We start from the raw sequence: 21997 nt of genomic DNA on the forward strand, positions 1-21997 counted from the left end.
TGGCTCATGGGCCCAGTTGCTCCACGGCATGTGGGATCTTCCCAGACCAGGGCTCGAACCCGTGTCCCCTGCATTGGCAGGCAGATTCTCAACCACTGCGCCACCAGGGAAGCCCCTTTCCTAATTTCTTAAGGTGGAAGTTTAGGGTATTGATTTGAGATATTTATTCCTTTTTAATATAGGTATTTACACCTATAACTTTCTCTAATCACTACTTTCGCTGCCTACCATATGTTTTGGTATCTTGTGATTTCATTTTCAGTCATTTCAAAGTATTTTATAATTTTCTTTGTGCTTTCTTCTTTGATTCCTTGGTTATTTAGGAGTGTGTTGTTTAATTTCCACAAACTTGTGAATTTTTCTTTGTGTTATTGACTTCTGAATTTCTTTCCCTTGCCGTCAGAGAACATACTTTGTATGATTTCAATCCTTTATAATATGGAGATTTGTTTTTCAAGTGTAACGTCTAGTGTCTCCTGGAGAATGTTCCATGTGTACTTTAAAATAATGTGTTTTGAAAGCTTGGCCAAGATGGTGCAATAGGAAGACCCTGAGCTCACCTCCTCTCATGGGCACACCAAAATTACAACTACTTACAGTACAACTATTTATGAGAAAGACTGAAATCTACCAGGAAAGATCTTCTACGACTAATGATATAGAGAAGGAACCACAATGAGATGGGCAGGAGGGATGGAGTTGCAGTATAGTCAAGACCCATACCCCTGGATGGATGACCCATGAAAAGGAGAATAATTACAATTTCAGAAGCTTTCCCCAAGGTATGAGAGGTCCAAGTGCCACGTGGGGCTCTCCATCCTGGGGGTCTTGTATCAGGAAGACAAGCCCCCAGAACTTTTGGCTTTGAAGGCCAGGGGGCTAACTTTTGGGAGAGCCAGAGGGCTGTAGGAAACAGAGACTCCACTCTTAAAGGGTGAACACAAAATCTCATATGCTATGGGACCCAGGGCAGAAGCAGTAATTTGAAAGAAGCCTGGGTCAGACCTACCAACTGATCTTGGCGAATCTCCCAGAGAGGCAAGAGGCAACTGGAGCTCACCCTGGGGACATAGACAGTGGCGGCAGCCATTTTGGGGCACTTGTTCTACCACCTGGACACTGCTGCTGGCAAGTACCGTTTTGGAATCCTCCCTCTGGCTGATTAGCCTTGAGACCCAGCCCCACCCATACCCACCAGCCTGTAGGGGACACCTCAGGCCAAGCAAATAGCTGGATGGGGAGACAGCCTCATCCAATAGCAGGCAGACTGCCGTAAGACCCCCCTGAGCCCACAGTCTCCCTTGGATATTGCCCTGTTCACCAGAGGACCCAGGACCCAGCCCAACACACTGGCACATAGGCACTAGACTCTGGCCCTGTAGCCAGAGAACCTGGGACCCAGCTCTACCCACCAGTTGGCAGGTACCAGCTCCAGAAACCTCTGGGCCCCAGCCCTGCCCATCAGCAGGAAGACACTAGCACCAGGACCACCACAGCCCTGCAGCCTGCCATGGCAGGATCCAGCCCTCCCACAAACAGGCTGGCACCAACCCTGGGACCCACTGAGCCCCTGCCCTGCCTACCAGCAGGCCAAGACCAGCTCTGAGACACTTTAGGCCCCTCAGGATCTGGCCCTACTTACCAGAAGGCCTACACAAACTTCGGGATACCCTGTACTCTGCAGCCAGCTGTATCAGGAACTGGCCCCACCAACCAGTGGTCCAAAACCAGCTCTGGGACCCCTGGGCCATGCAGCTAGACCCTAGGACCTAGCACTGTCTGCCAATGGGCCAGCACTAGCCCCAGGACCTGGCTTCACCCACCACTGGGCAGGCACCAGCCCCAGGAACTCCTGGATTCTAACCCCACCCGTCAGCAGGTGGACACTAGATCTGGGGTGCCTGCCCCACAAGCACACACCCTAGAACTCACCAGTGAGCCAGGATTAGCCCTGGGAAACCCCTGGTTTCTGCAGCCATCTGCCTTGTGACCTGGCCTCACCAACCATTGGCTGCCAGCCTTTGCACTAGGCAGGGCCTGGCAACCAACCACAGTGGGGGTCACCATGTCTACCAGACCACCCACAGTAGTCAGCCCACCACAACAGAAGGATCCATGTAACACACACTGGGGGCAAATCTAGATCATATAGCTCTGTTCACCAGAAGGGAGTCTTCTGCTGTGACGCATAGGACATATCACATCTCCAAGGTTGGGAAAAGTAAAAACAGAAAATTAGGCGGAATGAGGAGACAGAGGAACATGTTCCAAACAAAGGAACTAGATAAAACCCCAGAAGGAGAACTAAGTGAAGTGGAGATAAGCAGTCTACCTGATAAAGAGTTCAAATAATGATCACAAAGATGATCAAAGAACTTGGGAGAAGAATGGATGAGCAGAGTGAGAAGTTAGAAGTTTTTAACAAAGAGTTAGAAAATTTAAAGAACGACAAAACAGAGATGAAGAATACAATAACAGAAATCAAAAATACACTAGAAGGAATCAACAATAGATTAAATGATATAAAGGAATGGATGAGCAAGCTGGAAGACAGAGTATTGGAAATCACTGAAGCTGAAGGGAAAAAAGAATAAAAAGAAGTGAAGAAAGTTCAAGAGACCTCTGGGACAACATCAAATGTAGTAACATTCACATTATAGGAGTCCCAGAAGGAGAAGAGAGAGAGAAAAGGGCAGAGAACATACTTACAGACAAAATAGCTGAAAACTTCCCTGACTTGGGAAAGGAAACAGACGTACAGGTCCAGGACACACAGAGAGTCCCAAGCAGGAGCAACCAAAAGATCACACCAAGACACATTGTAATTAAATTGGCAGAAATTAAAGGTAAGAGAATATTAAAAGAAACAAGGGAAAAGCAGCAAGTTAAGTACAAGGGACTTCCATAAGACTATCAGCTGACTTTTCAGCAGAAACTTCAGGCCAGAAGGGAGTGGCATGATATATTTAAAGTGACGAAAGGGAAAAACCTACAACCAAGAATACTTTACCTGACAAGGCTTTCATTCATTTTGATGGAGAGATAAAAAGTTTACAGACAAGCAAAAGCTAAAACAGTTCATCACCACCGAACCAGCTTAACAAGAAACGTTAAAAGGACTTCTTTAAGCAAAAAAGAAAAGTGCACAACTAGAAACATGAATATTACAAAAGGAAAAATCTCATTGGTAAAGGCAAAAATACAGTAAAGGTAGTAAATCAACCATGTACAAAGCTAGTAGGAAGGTTAAAGACAAAAGTAGTAAAATAGTCTATATACACAATAAGTAGTTAAGGGATACACAAAACAAAAAGATGTAAAATACGATATCAAAACTAGCAATCATAGGGCGAGAGGAGTAAAAATGCAAGGTTGTTAAAATGCGTTTGAACTTATGAGATCAGCAACTTAAAATATGTTAAGCAACTTAAAATCATATATGTATAGCTGTATATAAACCTCCTGTAACCACAAACCAAAAATCTGTAATAGATGGACACACACAAAAGAGAAAGCAATCCAAAAATAACACTGAAGATATTCACCAAGTCGCAAGGGAAGAGAGCAAAAGAAGAAGAAAGGAAGAAAAAGGAACTACAAAAACAACATCAAAACGACTAACAAAATGGCAATAAGTACATACCTATCAGTAATTACTTTAAATGTAAGTGGACTAAATGCTCTAATCAAAAGACTTAGGATAGGGACTTCCTTGGTGGTCCAGTGGTTAAGAATCCGTCTTGCAATACAGGGGACGCTCGTTCGATCCCTGGTCAGGGAACTGAGATCCCACATGCCATGGGGCAACTAAGCCTGCGTGCCGCAACTACTGAGCCCATGCACCACAACTACAGAGCCCGCATGCCACAACTACAGAGCCCACATGCTCTGAAGCCCATGCACCACAACTACAGAGCCCACACACTCTGGAGCCCATGTGCCACAGCTAGAGAGAAGCCCACCCGCTACAACAAAGAGCCTGCATGCCTCAATGAAGAGCCTGCTCACCATAGTGAAAGATCCCATGAGCCGCAACTAAGACCCGATGCAGCCAAGAAAGGAAGGAAGGAAGGAAGTTTAAAAAAAAAGACTTAGTGCGGCTGAATGGATACAAAAACAAGACCCATCTATATGCTGCCTATAAGAGACTCATTTCAGATCTAAAGACACACACAGACTGAAAATAAGGAGATGGTAAAAGCTATTCCATGGAAATGGAAATGAAAAGAAAGCTGGCATAGCAATACTTATATAAGACAAAATGGACTTTAAAACAAAGATTGTAATATGAGACAAAGAAGGAAATTACATAATAATCAAGGGATCAATCCAAGAAGAAGGTATAACAATTGTAAATATATATGCACCCAACATAGGAGCACCGAAATACATAAAGCAAATATTAACAGACATAAAGGGAGAAAGTAACAGTTACACAATAATAGTAGGAGACTTTAACACCCCACTTACATCAATGGACAGATCATCCAGACAGAAAATCAATAAAGAAACCCAGGCCTTAAATGACATTAGACCAAATGGAATTAATAGATATATGTAGAACATTCCACCTAGCAGAATACATATTCATTTCAGGTGCACATGGAACACTCTTCAGGATAGATTACATGCTAGGCCATAAAACAAGTTTTGTTAAGTTTAAGAAAATTGAAACCATATCAAGCATCTTTTCCCATCACAATGCTATGAGAGTAGAAATCAACTATAGGAAAAAAAAAAACTGCAAAAAACACAAACACTTGGAGACTAAACAGTATGCTACTAAACCACCAGTGGATCACTGAGGAAGTCAAAGAAGAAATCAGGAAATACATGGAGACAAATGAAAGTGAAAACACAATGATCCAAGATCAATGGGATTCATCAAAAGCGTTCTAAGAGGGAAGTATTATAGCAGTACAAGCCTACCTCAGGAAACATGAAAATTCTCAAATAAACCTAAATTTACACCTAAAGGAACTAGAAAAAGAACAAACAAAATCCAAAATTAGTAGAAGGAAAGAAATTATTAAAAATCAGAGCAGAAATGAATTAAATAGAGGCTAAAAAATAGAAAAGATCAATGAAATTAAGAGCTGGTTCTTTGAGAAGATAAAGAAAATTGGTAAACCTTTAGCCAGACACATCAAGAAAAAAAGAGAGGGTCCAAATCAATAAAATCAGAAGTGAAAAAGAAGTTACAACTGACACCATAGAAATACGAAGGATCATAAGGGGCTACTATGAAAAAGTATATGCCAATAAAATGCACAATGTAGAAGAGGTGGAAAAAATCCCTAGAAATGTATAATCTCCCAACACTGAACCAGGAAGAAACAGAAAATATGTACAGACCAATTACCATTAATAAAATTGAATCAGTAATAAAAAAAATTCCCAATAAAGAAAATTCCAGGACCAGATGGCTTCACAAGTGAACTCTACCAAACATTTAGAGAAGAGTTAACACCTATCATTCTCAAACTCTTCCAAAAAATCCAGAGGAAGGAATGCTTCAGAACTCATTCAATGAGGTCAGCATTACCCTGATACCAAAACCAGACAAAGATATCATAAAAAAAAAAAAAGAAAATCATAGTCCAATATCACTGATGAACATAGATGCAAAAATCCTCATTATAATATTAGCAAGCGAATCCAACAGTACATTAAAAGGATGATAAACCATGATCAAGTGGGATTTATCCCAGGGAGGCAAGGATGGTTTAACATCTGCAAATCAATCAGTGTGATACACCACATTAACAAATTGAAGAATAAAAATCATATGACCATCTCAATAAATGCAGAAAAAGCTTTTGAAAAAATTCAACATTCATTTAATATAAAAACTGTCCACAAAGTGGGTATAGTGGGAACATACCTCAACATAATAAAGGTCATATATGAACAAGCCCACAGCTAACATTATACTCAATGATGAGAAACTGAAAGTGTTTTCTCTAACATCAGGAACAAGACGAGGATGCCCACTCTTGCCAGTTTTATTCAACATAGTATTGGAAGCTCTAGGCACAGCAATCAGACAAGAAAAAGAAGTGAAAGGAATCCAAATTGGAAAGGAAGAAGTAAAACTGTCATTTTTGCATATGTCATAATAGTATACATAGAAAATCCTAAAGTTGTCACCAAAAAACTATTAGAGGTCATCAATGAATTTGGTGAAGTTCCAGTATATAAAATTAATATACAAAAAATATGTTGCATTTCTATGCACTAACAATGAACTATCAGAAAGAGAAATTAAGGAAATAACTCCATTTGCAGTCTCATCAAGAAGAATAAAACACCTAGGAATAAATCTGACTAAGGAGGTAAAAACCTGTACTCAGAAAACTATAACACACTGATGAAAGAAATTGAAGGTGACAGACAGATGGAGAGATATACTGTGTTCATGGATTGGAAGAATTAATATTAAAATGACCATACTACCCAAGGCAATCTATAGATTCAGTGCAATCCCTATCAAAATACCCATAGCATTTTTCACAGAGCTAGAACAACTAATTTTAAAATTTGTATGGAAACACAAAAGATCTGGAATTATCAAAAGAAGCTTGAGAAAAAAAAAACAGAGCTGGAGGTATCATGCTCCCTGACTTCAGACTATACTACAGAGCTACAGCAATCAAAACAGTATGGAGCTGGCACAGAAACAGACACATAGATCTGTGGAAAAGATCAGATAGAAAGCCCATAAATCAGATTAGAAAGCCCAGAAATAAATACATGCACTTATGGTCAATTAATACATGACAGAGGAGGCAGGAATATACAATGGAGAAAGGACAGTCTCTTCAATAAGTGATGTTGGGAAAACTGGACAACTGCATGTAAAAAAATGAAATTAGAACATTTTCTTATACCATATACAAAAATAAGCTCAAAGTGGATAAAAGACCTAAATTTAAGACCCCAAACCATAAAGCTCCTAGAAGAAAACATAGGCAGAACACCCTTTGACATAAAATGCAGCAATATTTATTTTTTCAATCTGTCTCCTAAAGGAGAGGAAACAAAAGCAAAATAAACAAAAGGGGATTAAGAAGTACAAACCACTATGTATAAAATAAGTAAGTAAGCTACAAGGATATATTGTATAACACAGGGAATAGAGCCAATATTTTATAATAACTTTAATGGAGTATAATCTATAAAAATTACAAATCACTATGTTGTACATCTGAAACTGATATATTTTAAATCAACTGTATCTCAGTTAAAAATAATAATATATAAAATTAAAATTAAAAAATAGAAATTCTCATCCCCCAGATGGTAGTATTAGGAGGTGAGCCTTTGTGAGGTGCTTAGGTCATGGTGTTGGGACCTTCACAAATGGGATTAGTGCCTTATAAAAGAGGCTCCAGAGAGATCCCTAGCCTCTTCAACCATGTGAGGACAGCAAGAAGGCACTGGCTATGAACCCAGGAAGGGCCCTCACCAGAAGGCAACTGTGCTGGCACCTTGATCTTGGACTTTTCAGCCTCCAGAACTGTAAGCAATAAATTTCTGTTTTTTATAACTAAAATAATAAAATAAAATAATATGTTTTGTGTTTTTTGAATAGATTGTTCTGTAGATATCTGTTAGGTGTAATTGTTTTATAATGTTGTTAAAATCTTCTATATTTACTTGCTGACCTTGTCTTGTTCCATCCTGTATTGAAAATGGGATATTGATGTTTCCAACTATTATTGTTGAATTGTCTAATTGCTCATTCATTTCTTTCAATTTTGTTTCATTCATTCTCGGGATCAGTTGTTATGTATATGTATATAATTGTTATATCTTCTAGTTGCATTGACTCTTTTATCATTATAAAATATTCTTTCTTTGTCTCTAGTAACAATTTTTGTGTTGAAGACCATTTGGTCTGATGTTAGTAAAGCCACTCCAGCTCTTGTTTGATTACTGTTTACAGGTAAATATTTTTTCATTTTTTCAGTTTCAGTCTATTTGTGCCTTTGAATTTAAGAATGCCTCTTGTACACTGCATATAAAACATTAAAAAATTCCATTAACACGATCTCTGCCTTTAAATTGTGATGTGTAATGAATTTACATTTGGTGCAATTTTGATAACGTGGTATTTATTCTTGCCATTTTGCTAATTGTTTTCTTTATGTCTTATCTTTTTTTTTCTATCCTCTGTTACTGCCTTCTTTTGTGTTAAATAGATATTTTCTCGTGTGCTCTTTTGGTTCCTTTGTCACTTCTTTTACTATTTTTTTAAAAAATGAATGGTGTTTTTTTAAAATTTATTTATTTTATTTATTTATTTTTTTGGCTGCATTGGGTCTTTGTTGCTGCGTGTGGGCTTTTCTGTAGTTGCGGCGAGCAGGGGCTACTCTTCGTTGCGGTGTGCGGGCTTCTCATTGCGGTGGCTTCTCTTGTTGCGGAACGTGGGCTCTAGAGCGCAGGCTCAGTAGTTGTGGCACATGGGCTTAGTTGCTCTGCGGCACGTGGGATCTTCCCAGACTAGGGCTCGAACCTGTGTCCCCTGCATTGGTAGGCGGATTCTTAACCACTGTGCCACCAGGGAAGCCCTCTTTTACTGTTTTTTGTTAGTCATATTCTTAGGGGTTGCCTGGAGCTTCTTACTATTAACAATTTATAACAATTTAATTTGGATTAATACCAATTTAATTTCAATAGTATATAAAAACTTTGCTTCAGTATATCTCCATTTCCTCCCTGCCCCTCCATACTGTTATTGTTCTACAAAGTACATCTTCATACATTCTGTGCAGATCAGCACAGCTTTATAATTATTGCCTTTTGCAGTTATCTTTTATTTCAGATAGGAGAAAAAAGTTACAAACAAAAGTTACACTTATATTCTCATTTTTACTTCTGTAATTACCTTTACCAGTGTTCTTTTTTTATTCACCTGGATTTGAAGTACTATCTAGTGAGTGTCATTTTATTTTAACCTGAAGGACTCCTTTTAATATTTTTTGTAGGGCAAGTTTTCTAGTGATGTAGTCTGTCAATTTTGTTATTTGAGAATATCTTAATTTTTTCTTTGCTTTTGAAGGATAATTTTGCTGGTTATAGAATTCTTGTTTGACAGTCTTTTTCTTTTATAATTATGAATTTGTCATCTCACAGCCTCTAGCCTGAATGGTTTCTGATGAGAAATGGGCTGTTACTTTAATTGAGGATACCTTTTGCATGGTGAGTTGCTTTGAAGATTCTCTTTGTCTTTGTATTTTGATAGTTTGATTATGACATACATATGTATAGGTATTTTGGAGTTTATCCTTAGAGTTTATGGAACTTCTTGGATTTGTAATTTTTAAAATCAAATATGGCAAGTTTTTAGCCGTTATCTCTTCAAATATTCATTGTACCCCTTTCTCTCTCTTCTCTCCTTCTGAGGATTTCATTATGCACATGTTGGTTTGCTTGATGTTGTCCCTGAGACTGTTCTTTTTTGTGTGTGTATGTGAGGAAGACTTTATTCAAGGGGACTACAGCAATGGGGTTTTGTAGTAGGGGAGAGAGATTGGACTCAACTCCTCTGTTCATTTTTCTTCCTACATTTTACTTTGTTCCTTAGATTGGAAAATTTCAGTTAACCTATCTTCAAGTTTGCCAATTCTTTCTTGCCTGCTCAGATATGCTATTGAATCCCTCTAATGAATATGTCATTTCAGTTATTGTACTTTTTAGCAACAGAATTTTTATTTTGTTCCTTTTTATAATTTCTGTCTCTTTATTAATAGTCTCTATTTGGTCAGACATCATTGTCATAATTTCCTTTAATCCTTTAGACCTGGTTTCCTTTAGTTCTTTAATGTATTTAAAATAGGTTGTATACAGTCTTTTTGTCTTGTAAGTCCCACATTAGGGCTTCCTCAGGGGTAGTTTCTGTTGATTGCTTTTTTCCCTGTGTATAGGCCATATTCTCTTGTTTTTTGTTTTTGTTTTTTTGTATGTCTTATAATGATTTGTTGAAGACTGAGCGTTTAAATAATATATATGGCAACTCTGAAAATCTGAGTCTGGGATATTTGGTGGTGCTGCTTTTTATAGAAGTTTTTGTTTGTTTGTGACTTTCCTGAACTAACTCTGTAAAGTCTATATTCTTTGTCATATATTTCCACTGAAGTCTCAGTTTGGCTAGCTTGGTGGTCAGCTAATGATTGGATGGAGATTTCCTTAAATGCCAGGAATCAGTAAATCTCCTAGTCTTTCCTGAGGGGCTCTGTGTGTATGTGTATATTGGGGGCATGCTTCAGCATTTAATCAGACAGTTTACAACTCTATCTTAGTTTTCCCCTCCTGCTTGTGCAGAGCCTCAAAGCCAGCCCAGTGTGAGCACTTACAGCCTCTCAGGTCTTTCCTGGGCATTCACACAACCTTGGGTATGTGCACAGCTCTCCGTATATGATGTGGTCTTCTAGATTTCCAGGGATATATTGGAGTTTTCAAATCCCCTGTAGACAGCCTATTCCCCAGCTTTTGCTTTTAAGCTTTTGGTTAATTGTTTGCCCCAGCAGTTGTACACTGTCTCAAGCAGTTACAAAATTAAACAGTTGCCTCTAATTGTTTTGACATATACCTCTAAGGAAAATGCTTTTCTCACTGCACAACTCTGACTCAGGTCAAAGAGAGCCTGGCAAGTGGAACCCATTAGCTATGTCAGATAATGACAGTTCTCTGGGAGTAAGTCTTTGAAGGAGTTCCAGCCCCGTTCTGTCCCCTTCTGTGGCTGCCAGGCTCCTGCTTGTCACTATGATTGTAGGCTGTTGGTTTTCAAGACTACTATGGAGTTGAGGTGGGGGTTAGGAGAAATGATGGGAGTAGGGCAAGCTAAAAGACCAAAATTTGCTGTTCTTGAGATTCAACCATTTTTCTTTAACACATGCTCTCCAATTGTGGCAAGCCTCTGGTTAAACCCCCAGATTTCTGAAAAAGTTGAATCTGACAATTTTTGCTGTATTTTCATTGCTTTTATCAAAGAGGGATTTTTTTGGAGGTCCTTACTTTGCTATTTTCACTGATACCACTCTCTCACCTTTACTCTTTCTTTTTCTTTTCTTTTTTTTCTTTGCCGCACTGTGTGGCATGTGGGATCTTAGTTCTCCAACCAGGGATTGAACCCATGCTCCCTGCAGTGGAAGCACAGATTCTTAACCACTGGACCACCAAGGAAGTCCCTCACCTTTATACTTAAAATAATTTATTCCTGTATATTGAATTTTATGTTGGCATTATTTTCTTTCAGCACATTAAAGATATCTTTCCACTGTGTCTGGATTTAATTTTTCCTGTTCAGAAGTCAGTAGTCAACATAACTGCTATTCCTCTGGTTGTACTTTGTACGTTTCCTATTGCTTTTAAAGGATTTTCCCATTGGCCTTAGGTTTATATAGTTTGATGAAGTTCCATGTATCCCCTCCCCACCCAAGGCATGTTGGCTTCTTGTATCTATTATGGAATGATGTCTTTCACAAGTCTGGAAAATTCACTGCTATTATCTTCAGATTTTGCTTCTGTTTCATCTTCTCTCTTCTGTCTTGCTAGGACTCTAAGTAGGTGTGTGTTTTTTGCCATATATTTTCATGCCCTGTATTTTGTATTACCCAGGGTTTGGTCTCTCCATACTTTAAGTTGAATATTTTCTTCTGAACTAGTTTCCAATTACCAGTTCTCCCTTCAGTAGCACCTAATCTGCTTTAAATCTCATTCATGATTTTTTAAATTTTCAGTTGTAGATTTAAAAAAAAATATTCAAAACTGAGTTACTTTTTTTTTTAATTTTTTAATTTATTATTTATTTATTATTTTTATTTTTGGCTGTGTTGGGTCTTCGTTTCTGTGCGAGGGCTTTCTCCAGTTGCGGCGAGTGGGGGCCACTCTTCATGGCGGTGCGCGGGCCTCTCACTATCACGGCCTCTCTTGTTGCGGAGCAGAGGCTCCAGACGCTCAGGCTCAGTAGTTGTGGCTCACGGGCCCAGTTGCTCCGCGGCATGTGGGATCTTCCCAGACCAGGGCTCGAACCCATGTCCCCTGCATTGGCAGGCAGATTCTCAACCACTGCGCCACCAGGGAAGCCCCCTGAGTTACTTTTTATAGCTCCTAATCTCTCATTTGTGTTTTTGACCATAGCAAATGTAGTGTTTTTTGTTTGTTTTTCCCAATTTTTTAATTGTAGTAAAATACACGTAACATAAAATTTAACATCTTAATCATAGCTCTTTCATCTTATAAACCTGAAAGTCTATACCTAATAATAATTCCTCATCCCCCCCCCTTTCTCCCAGCCCTTGCAACCACCTTTGATTGGTTCTGCTTTCTGTCTCTATGATTTCTGAGTACTTTAAGGCAGCAGTCCCCAGCCTTTTTGGCACCAGGGACCAGTTGTGTGGAAGACAGTTTTTCCATGGACGGGGGTGGGGGGGATGGTTTTGGGATGATTCAAGCACACTACATTTATTGTGCACTTTATTTCCATTATTATTACATTGTAATATATAATGAAATAATTATACAACTCACCATAATGCAGAATCAGTGGGAGCCCTGAGCTTGTTTTCACTTGCCACTTACTGATAGGGTTTTGATATGAGTGTGCAAGCAATTGATTTATTATGGTCTCTGTGCAGTCAGACCTCTCTGCTAATGATAATCTGTATTTGCACCCACTCCCCAGCACTGGCATCACCACCTCAGCTCCACCTCAGATCATCAGGCATTAGATTCTCATAAGGAGCACGCAACCTAGGTCCCTCGCATGTGCAGTTCACAGCAGGGTTCGAGCTCTTATGAGAATCTAGTGATGCAGCTGATCTGACAGGAGGCGGAGCTCAGGTGGTAATGAGAGTGATAGGGAGCAGCTGTAACTACAGAAGAAGCTTCACTCGCTCGCCCACCACTCACCTTTTGCTGTGTGGCCCGGTTCCTAACAGGCCACAGACTGGTCTGTGGCCTGGGGGTTGGGGACCCCTGCTTTAAGGTACCTCATATAAGTGGAGTCATATATCAATAGTATTTATCTTTTTGTGACTGACTTGTTTCACTTAGCATAATGTCCTCAGGTTTCATCCATGTAGCATGTACCAGAAATTCCTTCCTTTTTTAAGGCTGAATAATACTCCATTGTATGTATATACCATATTTGCTTATCCGTTTAATCTGTCAATGGACAATTGGGTTCCTTCCACATTTTAGCCATTGTGAATAATACTGCTATGAATATAGGTATACAGATGTCTCTTCAAGATCCTGTTTTCAATTATTTTGGGTTTATATCCAGAAGTGGAATTGCTGGATCATATGGTAATTTTACATTTAAGTTTTTGAGGAACTGATACTCTTCTCCACAGAATGTAGTGTTTTTTGGTTGTAATAAAACACATATAAAATTTACATTTTAAATGTATAGTTCTTTGGTATTAAGTACATTCACATTGTTGTGCAACCATCACCACCATCCATCTCTAGAACTTTTTTCATCTTGCAAAATTGAAACTCTGTCCCCACTAAACAATAATCCCGGGTGAGAGGGAGGCTCAAGAGGGAGGGGATATGGGGATATATGTATATCTATAGCTGATTCACTTTGTTGTACAGCAGAAACTAACACAATATTGTAAAGCAACTATACTCCAATAAAGACATAAAAAAAGAAAAAAAAAAACAATAATCCTCTCTCCCATCCCCTGGAAACTACCATTCTACTTTCTGATTCTATGAATTTGACTTCTCTATAGGTACCTCATGGAAGTGGAATCACACAATTTTGTCCTTTTGTGAATGGCTTATTTCACTTAGCGTAGTGTCTTCAAGGTTCATACATTTTGTAGCATGTGTCAGAATTTCCTTCCTTTTTAAGGCTGAATAATATTCCATTTTATGGATAAACCACATTTTGTTTATCCATTCATCTGTCGATGGATGCATGGATTGCTTCTACCTTTTAACTATAGTGAATAATGCTGTTAAACATAGTTGTAAAGTATCTGTTTGAGTCCCTGTCTTCACTTCTTTTGGGCATGTTTCCAGAAATGGAGTTGCTGGATCATGTGATAATTCTATATTTAATTTTTTGAAGAGCCACCATACCATTCTCCACTGCAGCTGCACCAGTTTACATTCTCACCAACAACGTACAGGATTCCAATGTCTCCACATCCTCGCCATCACTTGTTATTTTCTGTTTCTTTGATATATCCTAGTGGGCATTAAGTGATATTTCACTGTGGCTTTGATTAGCACTTCCCTTATGATTAGTAATGTTGCATATCATTTTATGTGCTTATTGGCCATTGATAGATCTTCTTTAGAGAAATGTCTATTCAAGTCTTTTGCCCATTTTTAACAGGGTTGTTTGTTTTTGCATTATTGTAAGTGCAGTTTTTTGATAGTCCATATTGGGTAATTCTGACTTCTCATGTCTTTGTGCATCTGTTTTTGTTTTCTGTTGTTTCTTGCTCATGGTGTCTAATTTCTTTGTGTGTGCTAGACATTGTATCTGCAGAATTATTTTGAGGAATAATATGATGAGACCTAGGATGATTGTATCATTTTTGAACAGGTTTTATTTTGTTGTCGCTAAGGTTCTTTATTCTTAAAGAAACCACCTTAATCCCAGTGCAAGCCTGAAGCCAACCAGATGAGCAAAACAAGGCAGTGGTGCATGGGAGGGCTGGTTTGCTTTTCAGGACTTCTCCACATTTAGGGTTTATCCCTTTGTGCTTCCAACACAAGTTGAAGGCTGGTTTCTCAGAGTCTGACTCATGCTTTTACTCTGTGCCTGTAGCCCCCAATTTCTGGATTATTTCGGGTAACTTCAGCATCTATAGTAAAACTCCCAGATGTTAGGACCTTACACAGAAAATTTACTTCTCCTTCATGTAATAGTCCACTGTGGATGTTCCTCACCAATGATCAGTTTTCCTCTGCATGGTGATTCGGGCCTGGCTTTTGGCCGCTGTGGTTCTGCTATCTGCTAGGTTGGTAGCATCATCTAGGGCCTGAACTTCCTTTTTGTCCAGCTGGCAGATGGGGAGTACAGTGCAGAGGATGCACACATGCTTTTCACCTATGTTGGCCTGGACATGACATGTACAGTAACTGTAGATGTTCCACTGGGGAGAGCTAGTCACATGGCCTGCTTAGATGCAAGTGTGAAGTGGGCGAAGTGTAGTCCATGGTTAGCAGCTGCATGTCTGCTTGCTGGACAGTTACCTCTGCCTCAGTCCTTCTTCTTGGCCCTGAAATATCTGTGCACATTCTTCTTTTGCAGCTGTACTCATCTTCCCCAGGGAGACAAATCCAGGTATGGCTCTTGAGGTTTGGTGACTGAACTAACACAAAGGCTATCTGCTGCTCATACTGTTCAGTAATGGAGCCAAACCATTGACAATTGCAATGGAAAAAACCTTCCACTTGAAAGGGGAGAAATGGAAGATAAACATCAGTCCTTGGTTCAAAGCAAGAGTGGCACCCTGAGGACAGGTATTATGAAGGCGTCTGTCAATGACTATTAAACAGAGGCCACCAGGAACTCACCTGGCACCTGTGATGGAACAGGTTGGGACCATACACCATGGGGAACTGTGGGGCATTGATGTGAGAGGGTGTTAGAAAGAATCTGTTACAGGATTTGGGCTTTGGTTGGATGATTTTGGGGAGGATCGAAGAAAGTAGAGTGCTGTCAATAAGCAGGGGCCATTTTATGAATGAGTATCTTAACAAATTTTATCTAAGGCAGGGTGGATTAGGGCCAGGCTAATGCTGCAATTGGTAAGAAGCAGCCCTTCCACATGTTAGCCGGGAGAGGCCACATGTGGTGTTTTAGGGCTTGGACAAAGTTCATGTTTTGTTTGTGCTCTGATGTGATGATGGCGATGGCGTGGTCTTGTCTTGATCCATCCTGGTTCTACTGTGGTCTCGTCTGATTCTCTTACCTCTGCCCTGGGAGTGTCTGCCCAGACTCCTTGCCCTGACCATGGGAGGCTTTTCCTTGTCCTTTGTCCTCTGTGGGCACAGCTGCCTGGGACCTTGGAGAGGATCTCTCCCTTGACGGGCGGGGTCTGCCCAGATTCCAGAGCTTGCTTCTGCTTGTGGAGTTTGGAGGCTGGGGATTGTTTTGACAGTCACTGACTTATTTTAGACTTATGTTTCTTTGGCAGTAGAATTCCCCCCAAATTCTAGTAGCTTCTGATCTGTTTGCTTTCAGCAGTTCCATGTGCCCGTCACTACACCCCGAGTTCTTTCCTAGTCATGACCCTCTGGCCTGGTCATTATCTTTGCTTTCTCATGCCTGGTCATTATCTTTGCTTTCTCATGCCTGTGTCTCTTTCTGCTCAGGGTATCTTGAAGGCATGGCTGTGGGTGGGAGAGAAACCCTATTATCTGATCTGTGTGTACAGCTGAGCCCTCTGTTTAACCAAGGAGTCTTCATGGGCCTATGCTTCTCAGAACAGTTTCAGCCTTACATCTTACTCTTGGGGTGCAGAGGAGGAGGCTTTTCCCACAAGGTGAGCCCCATGTTTCTGGACTGTCTCTAGGTGCTTTCTGGTCTTTCAAGTAGGCCAGTTTTTGCCTAAGCTCTTCTCTTGCTGTGATGCCTGTTGCGGCAGAGCGGGTAACAGTCACCCAGGCTGCTGGCACTCCATTTTCTCCTGTCCTTGAGCTGGAGGCTGGGTGTGAGTGTGGTCTGCCTTCAGATGATCACTGCTTTGCAATGCATCAAACGGGGCTTCCTCATCACCAGCTGCCTGGCAACGGTTTTTATTATGGCATCACCCCAGTTCAGAGAAGCCATTTGTGCCTTAATTCATCTCTGTTGAAATATGTATTTAATGATAGAGAATTTAAAAGAGGAAAATTTCTGAACCAAACTCTTTGGGGATTGTTTGAACCATTTTCTGTTTCTCTGTTTCTCTACCACTTGGATGCGAAGCCATACATTCGTGGCCGTTTTCTAGGCAGACATTATAAGGGCACAGTATTGGAAGTTCATCTTTCTTGTTTTTAACTTTTAAAAGTTAAAAAGTTTTAAAGGCTGTTTTTAATCAACCTTTTCTGATTTCTTATAAGAAGAAAAAATTAGATGCTTCAGTTTTGGGGGACTAAATTGGGATATACATAAGATAAATAAAATCAGTGAAGAAAACCACTTTGAACCCAAGTTGCAGTGATGTCGAAAACTCACAGGGCACCCCTCCCTCTTTGCATTGTGGTGGCTGAAGCCTGGGGCCCTTCCCTTGCTCTGAGTCTGTCTCTGCTTTGGAGAAAGGAGGATATGAGTACCTGGCCTGTATCCTCTTGGGGAATTCTCTTGTGGAAGCAAAATGAGATGACTGACATGCAAACATGTTGGATAGTAAAGCTGTCTGGGTATAAAAGGCATTATTTCATCCTGAAGTACTTTTGGGGATAAATAATTTATTGGCACACTAAGTTCATCCTCTGAGGCCAGGTGCTCCTACAATAATGTACCCAAGCCAACCTTGGAAACTTATAGCATCTCAGAGTGAGGAGGGCCAGCGGGCATGTCCCTCTGTGATTTTTACTGAGTTGGGTGCTTTTCCAGGGAGTTCTGAGCTATATTCATAATTGTCCTTAAGCAAATAGAAACAGTCCGAAGTGGTGCCCCTTCACACAGAGTGCAGTTTACAAGGGTCTGTAGCATGACACAGTTAATAATCGTCCATGATACTTAAGTGCCCCAGACTGGTAGTTTGAGTTTTCATGGAATTTTAAACAGATGAGATTTTGTAATAGAGCCATGTTTCTTACTGATGTCTTCCATAACCCCTTATGATTAAACTGTTGCTGAATTTCCTAGACTTGATTAATTACCTCGTTAATTAAACAGACAAATAATGAAGTAGATTATTTTGCTTACTGAGAAATTGTTAATCTTGAGGTAGCTGTACTTCTCTAGGTCCACTTAGGAAGCTGGAATTTTTCATTTAATGGTCTTTTCAAATTCATGTATTATCCATGTGATCAGCATGGAGATTGACATTGACAGAGGTGTTATTTTATCTCAGGGCACTGGGGTGACATGTGGACCACTGGTCCCTACAGGGGCTGTGACCCTGGCTTCTGCCATCTCTCTTCCCTACTTCCTGGAGTTCCTGAAACTGGGCTCCGGCCCCTGGGGACACAGCTCCCCGCTGCCCGGCATCCTTGGCTCTGAGGGGCTTCTTGCTCTTAGCTACACCCCACATGGTGTCTGTTATTTCTCTTTTGCTTGCTCTGGGCATCACTGCACCTTCTGGGCACAGCTTCTCCTGGGCGGACGGGGCAGCCTGGGAGCTGGCAGAGTGTGCCCACTGCCCCAGCGTTCTGTGGCCGGGCTCCGAGTCTCTCCTGTCTGGAGGACGGAGCATGGCGGGGCCGAGGCCCTGTGCTCTGCTGGATATGTGAGAGGAGCCTAGCTGTCAGCCCCCTTCCTTCAGACCCAGGAGGAAGCGCCTGGAGCCAGGGGCCCCGGGTCAGCTTGGTGAGGCTGGGGTCCTTGGCCGGGGCTGTCTGCCTGCGGTCAGATCTCGTTCAGCTGGGCACACCCTCCAGACCGGCCCAGGCTCAGCTGGGCTCCACCGAGGGTGCCCGAGGGCGAGGCCCCGCACTGTTATCCGCAGCACCCATTAGGCCAAGAACCAGATTGGAATGCAGAGCTGGAAGCAAGCTGCAAGTCCTTACTGAACAGAGGATTAAATTCCACCCTGAGGCGAGGACTCTCTGGTGAGTGGTCTCCAGGATCTCAGTTACGACCCCCCACTCCATAAGGCTCAGGCGCGGGGCCGGCGCCATAGGCCTGTCGCTTCGCCTGTGAAGGCAAACCTGAGACTCCCAGTCCCTTGTCGGCCCTCTAGCACCCAGAGGATGACAACAGAAGCTGTGATCTGTGGACCTTCATGGTTCTCCAAGACCCCTTCAGGGGGGAGACATGATTCCCATGTTTTCATAAAGATCCGGAAACAGGATTTCCCTTCTCACAGTGCTGATCCCTGAGCTGATGGCACAGAAGTGATGGCTGGCAAAACTGCTGGCACCTGAGCACCATCGCGCCGGGGGCCGGGGCGGGGGGGGGCGGCCGTCGGGCCGACTCTCATAGAGTCCTTCAGCACCACCACTGCATAGAGAGCCACTTGCGTGCGAAGAGAATGTCCTCGATGAAGCAGTAAGAATGAGTAATTTAATTAAATCTTGACCCTTGGGCACATGTCTTTTAAATGTTCTGAGAGACAGACTGGGAATTTGCACAATGCACGTCTGCAGATGGAATCACGACAGTTGTTTCGAGGAAAAGCAAGCGCTTATGCTTTTTTTGGGTGGGGAGCTGAACTCGCCCCTCTTCTCATGGAACACTGTTTTTACTTTAAAGAATAACTGACAGACAAACCATGGTTATTCAGACTTGTGTTTTTGGCAGACAATGTCTGAAAATTGGACTAAGTGAGCCTGTGACTTCAAAGGAAATAACTGCCGGTGTTTGTTGCAACTGACAAAATTTGAGTTTTCAGTCAAAAATTAAAATTTTGAAAACTTGTGTCTGCTATGGTGAGCTTGACAGCTTCCCAGTACTTAAAGATGTTTCTGATGAACTCAGTGGTGATGTTAACAAATGTGATTTTTTGACATTATATATTGAAATGTATTCAGGAAGATCCGCATAACTCACTGAGCCAGTATTTTCCAAAATGACTGATGCATGATGTCACACCAACCACGCACGGATGAAATATATGTTTAGGGCGCAAGATTGCTAGATAATGGGTTTTAATGTTAACAAAAGTTTATTGATGGGGGTTCAGATTCCATGTTGCAAGTAACCTTTAAGAAATGACCACTTCCTGAGTTTTGATGTCATATCAAAGAATATCCATGATGATCTGATAAACCTATGCAGGTACTCCTGTTTCCAGCCACATGTCTGGGTGAGGATGGGCTTTTTTCACATACTTTAACCAAAACAACGTTTCACAACAGATTGAATGCAGAAGCAGGTGTGGCAATCCAGCTGTCTTCTATTAATCCTGACATTAAAGAGTTCCAGAAATTCTTCTAATTTATTTTTGTTTGGAAAATATAGTTATTTTTATTAAAAAGTGTTATTTTCATTGTTATGTAATGGGCTTATTATTCATTGTGAATGAATTACTAAATAAATAATTTTCGAATCTCTCTGTGTTAATTTCAAGTAAATATCAATAAATAGAATCCATTTAAGAAATAATTTGAGGAAAGAAAGGGGTCCTGAGTCCAAAAAGTTTGAGAACCACTGGTCTGGTGTCATAGGAAACGGTGGTGCATGAGTGGAAACGCGGGTGGTTTTGGTGAAGGGCCTCCGGGCACCGCTGAGATGCTGAGCCGTCACCGAGCACTGAGAAGACTGAGTTCTCTGTTTGTTTCTTTAGGTGACTGCTAACAGGGAAGTGGGTTCAACTGAAAGACTGACACTGGAAAGAAACAGAGATTCATTTCAACTTCCATATTGTAAATAATTTTAGAAATTAACATCAGAATTTGATTTTCAAGACAAAACCCTACAAAAGCAACCAACTGAGCCAGCTTTATTTGTGAAATATGGAAATAAAGGCTTACTTCTCTAAAAAAAAAAAAAAAAGACAAAAGCCCTACAGGCAATTCTGCTCTGTGATGGAAAATCTATCTAACCCAGATTGTTCAGTTACTCAACAACATTTATTAGTACCAGCATTATTAGTGGGGTATAGACCTCTGTGCTAAGTGCTAAGAGGGAGACCAAAGGTATTATAGATGGTTTTTTTCTGATGCTAAGAGGTTTTTTCTTCCAGTAATTTATGAGGGAGAGAAGGTGGGTAGGACAAGTTCTCAACTGAAAAGCTGCGTGAGAAGATATAGGACAGAGGAGACAGGAAAGCTGTGCCTGGCTGCAGCAGCTGCTCTGCAGCAGGGCTCTGGGTGCCTGAGGAGGGAGTGGCCCTGGGTCTGGTCCTGGAGCCGTCTGGCAGGTTAGGTCCCCTGGACACAGATGCACATTTCACTGCCTGGTGTCAGGAAGCAGAGCTGTTGGCTGGCTCACTTGTGGTTTCTGGGTGCCAGTGGAGGATCGAAGGTGAAGAAGCATGCCTCTCAGCTGCAGGGTGGTCATCGTCGTTGGGGGCAGCGCCTGGGGCGTGGAGGTGTGCCCTGTGCGCGCCCCTAGCTCTGCCTTAGCACCTCTCCCTGGCTGGTAACTCTGGGCTGGTTCCATGCTTTTTATGGGAAGAACAGTAAAGCTTCTTCTAATGAGAATTGGGGAGTAGGGAATTCTGATTAATTGCATTTCCCTTTCAGTTCCCAGACCATCAGGAAAAAAAAAATTTTAAACCCTAAGATTAAGTTTCTAATTTATTACCTAGAATATGTTAAACGTGATTGAATCTTTCTAAAAGGACAGGATTTTGCAGGGCCTCAAGGCATCATTGACCATAGAATATGACTATTCCCAAGTTCCTGAGAAATCTTACCTGGTTTAGAGCTCCTGTCTCAGAGTAGAAGTGCCTGCAGGGAACACTGTCACTGGGACGAGTGGGTCCTGTCCCCAGCTCCTTGCTAGTAGAAATGAAGTCAGAAACCTGGCTTCCTGTCCCCGATATGACAAGCTGCATGTGCCTTTGAACTCCCTTAAAGCCTGTCTCTTTCCGGAAACTGGGTGTCACTGAGTTTGGTGTCTAGTGACCAACAGGAAGATGGGTGTGTGGTTGAGATCTCTGCCGGAGTTGAGTGGAGGGAGGGCACCTTGAACTTCGGCTTGCTTTCTGAACGCCATCATCACCTCTTGCTGAGTAAGAGTCACTCACAGGAGACTCAGCCCCCTTGTCCACCTGCCCTCCCCTGCCAACACATACACACAACCACACACACACAGGCACACAGTCATGGTCTCCAGAATGAAGGAATAATGACAGTGTGGGAAACGATGTGGAATTGTTAGCCTTCAGGTCACTTGGAAGAGCCCTGGCCACCCCGTCTGGAG

At 41.4% G+C, this 21997-nt stretch overlaps 1 protein-coding gene across 2 annotated transcripts in view; it reads left to right on the forward strand.

The window, feature by feature from the left end:
- The window catches only part of PCBP3 (poly(rC) binding protein 3), a 211351-nt gene that overhangs the window by 13653 nt on the left and 175701 nt on the right, over positions 1-21997 (forward strand). The window lies entirely within an intron of this gene.

Source organism: Balaenoptera musculus, chromosome 4, assembly GCF_009873245.2.
Source record: "Balaenoptera musculus isolate JJ_BM4_2016_0621 chromosome 4, mBalMus1.pri.v3, whole genome shotgun sequence".
Taxonomy (NCBI): domain Eukaryota; kingdom Metazoa; phylum Chordata; class Mammalia; order Artiodactyla; family Balaenopteridae; genus Balaenoptera; species Balaenoptera musculus.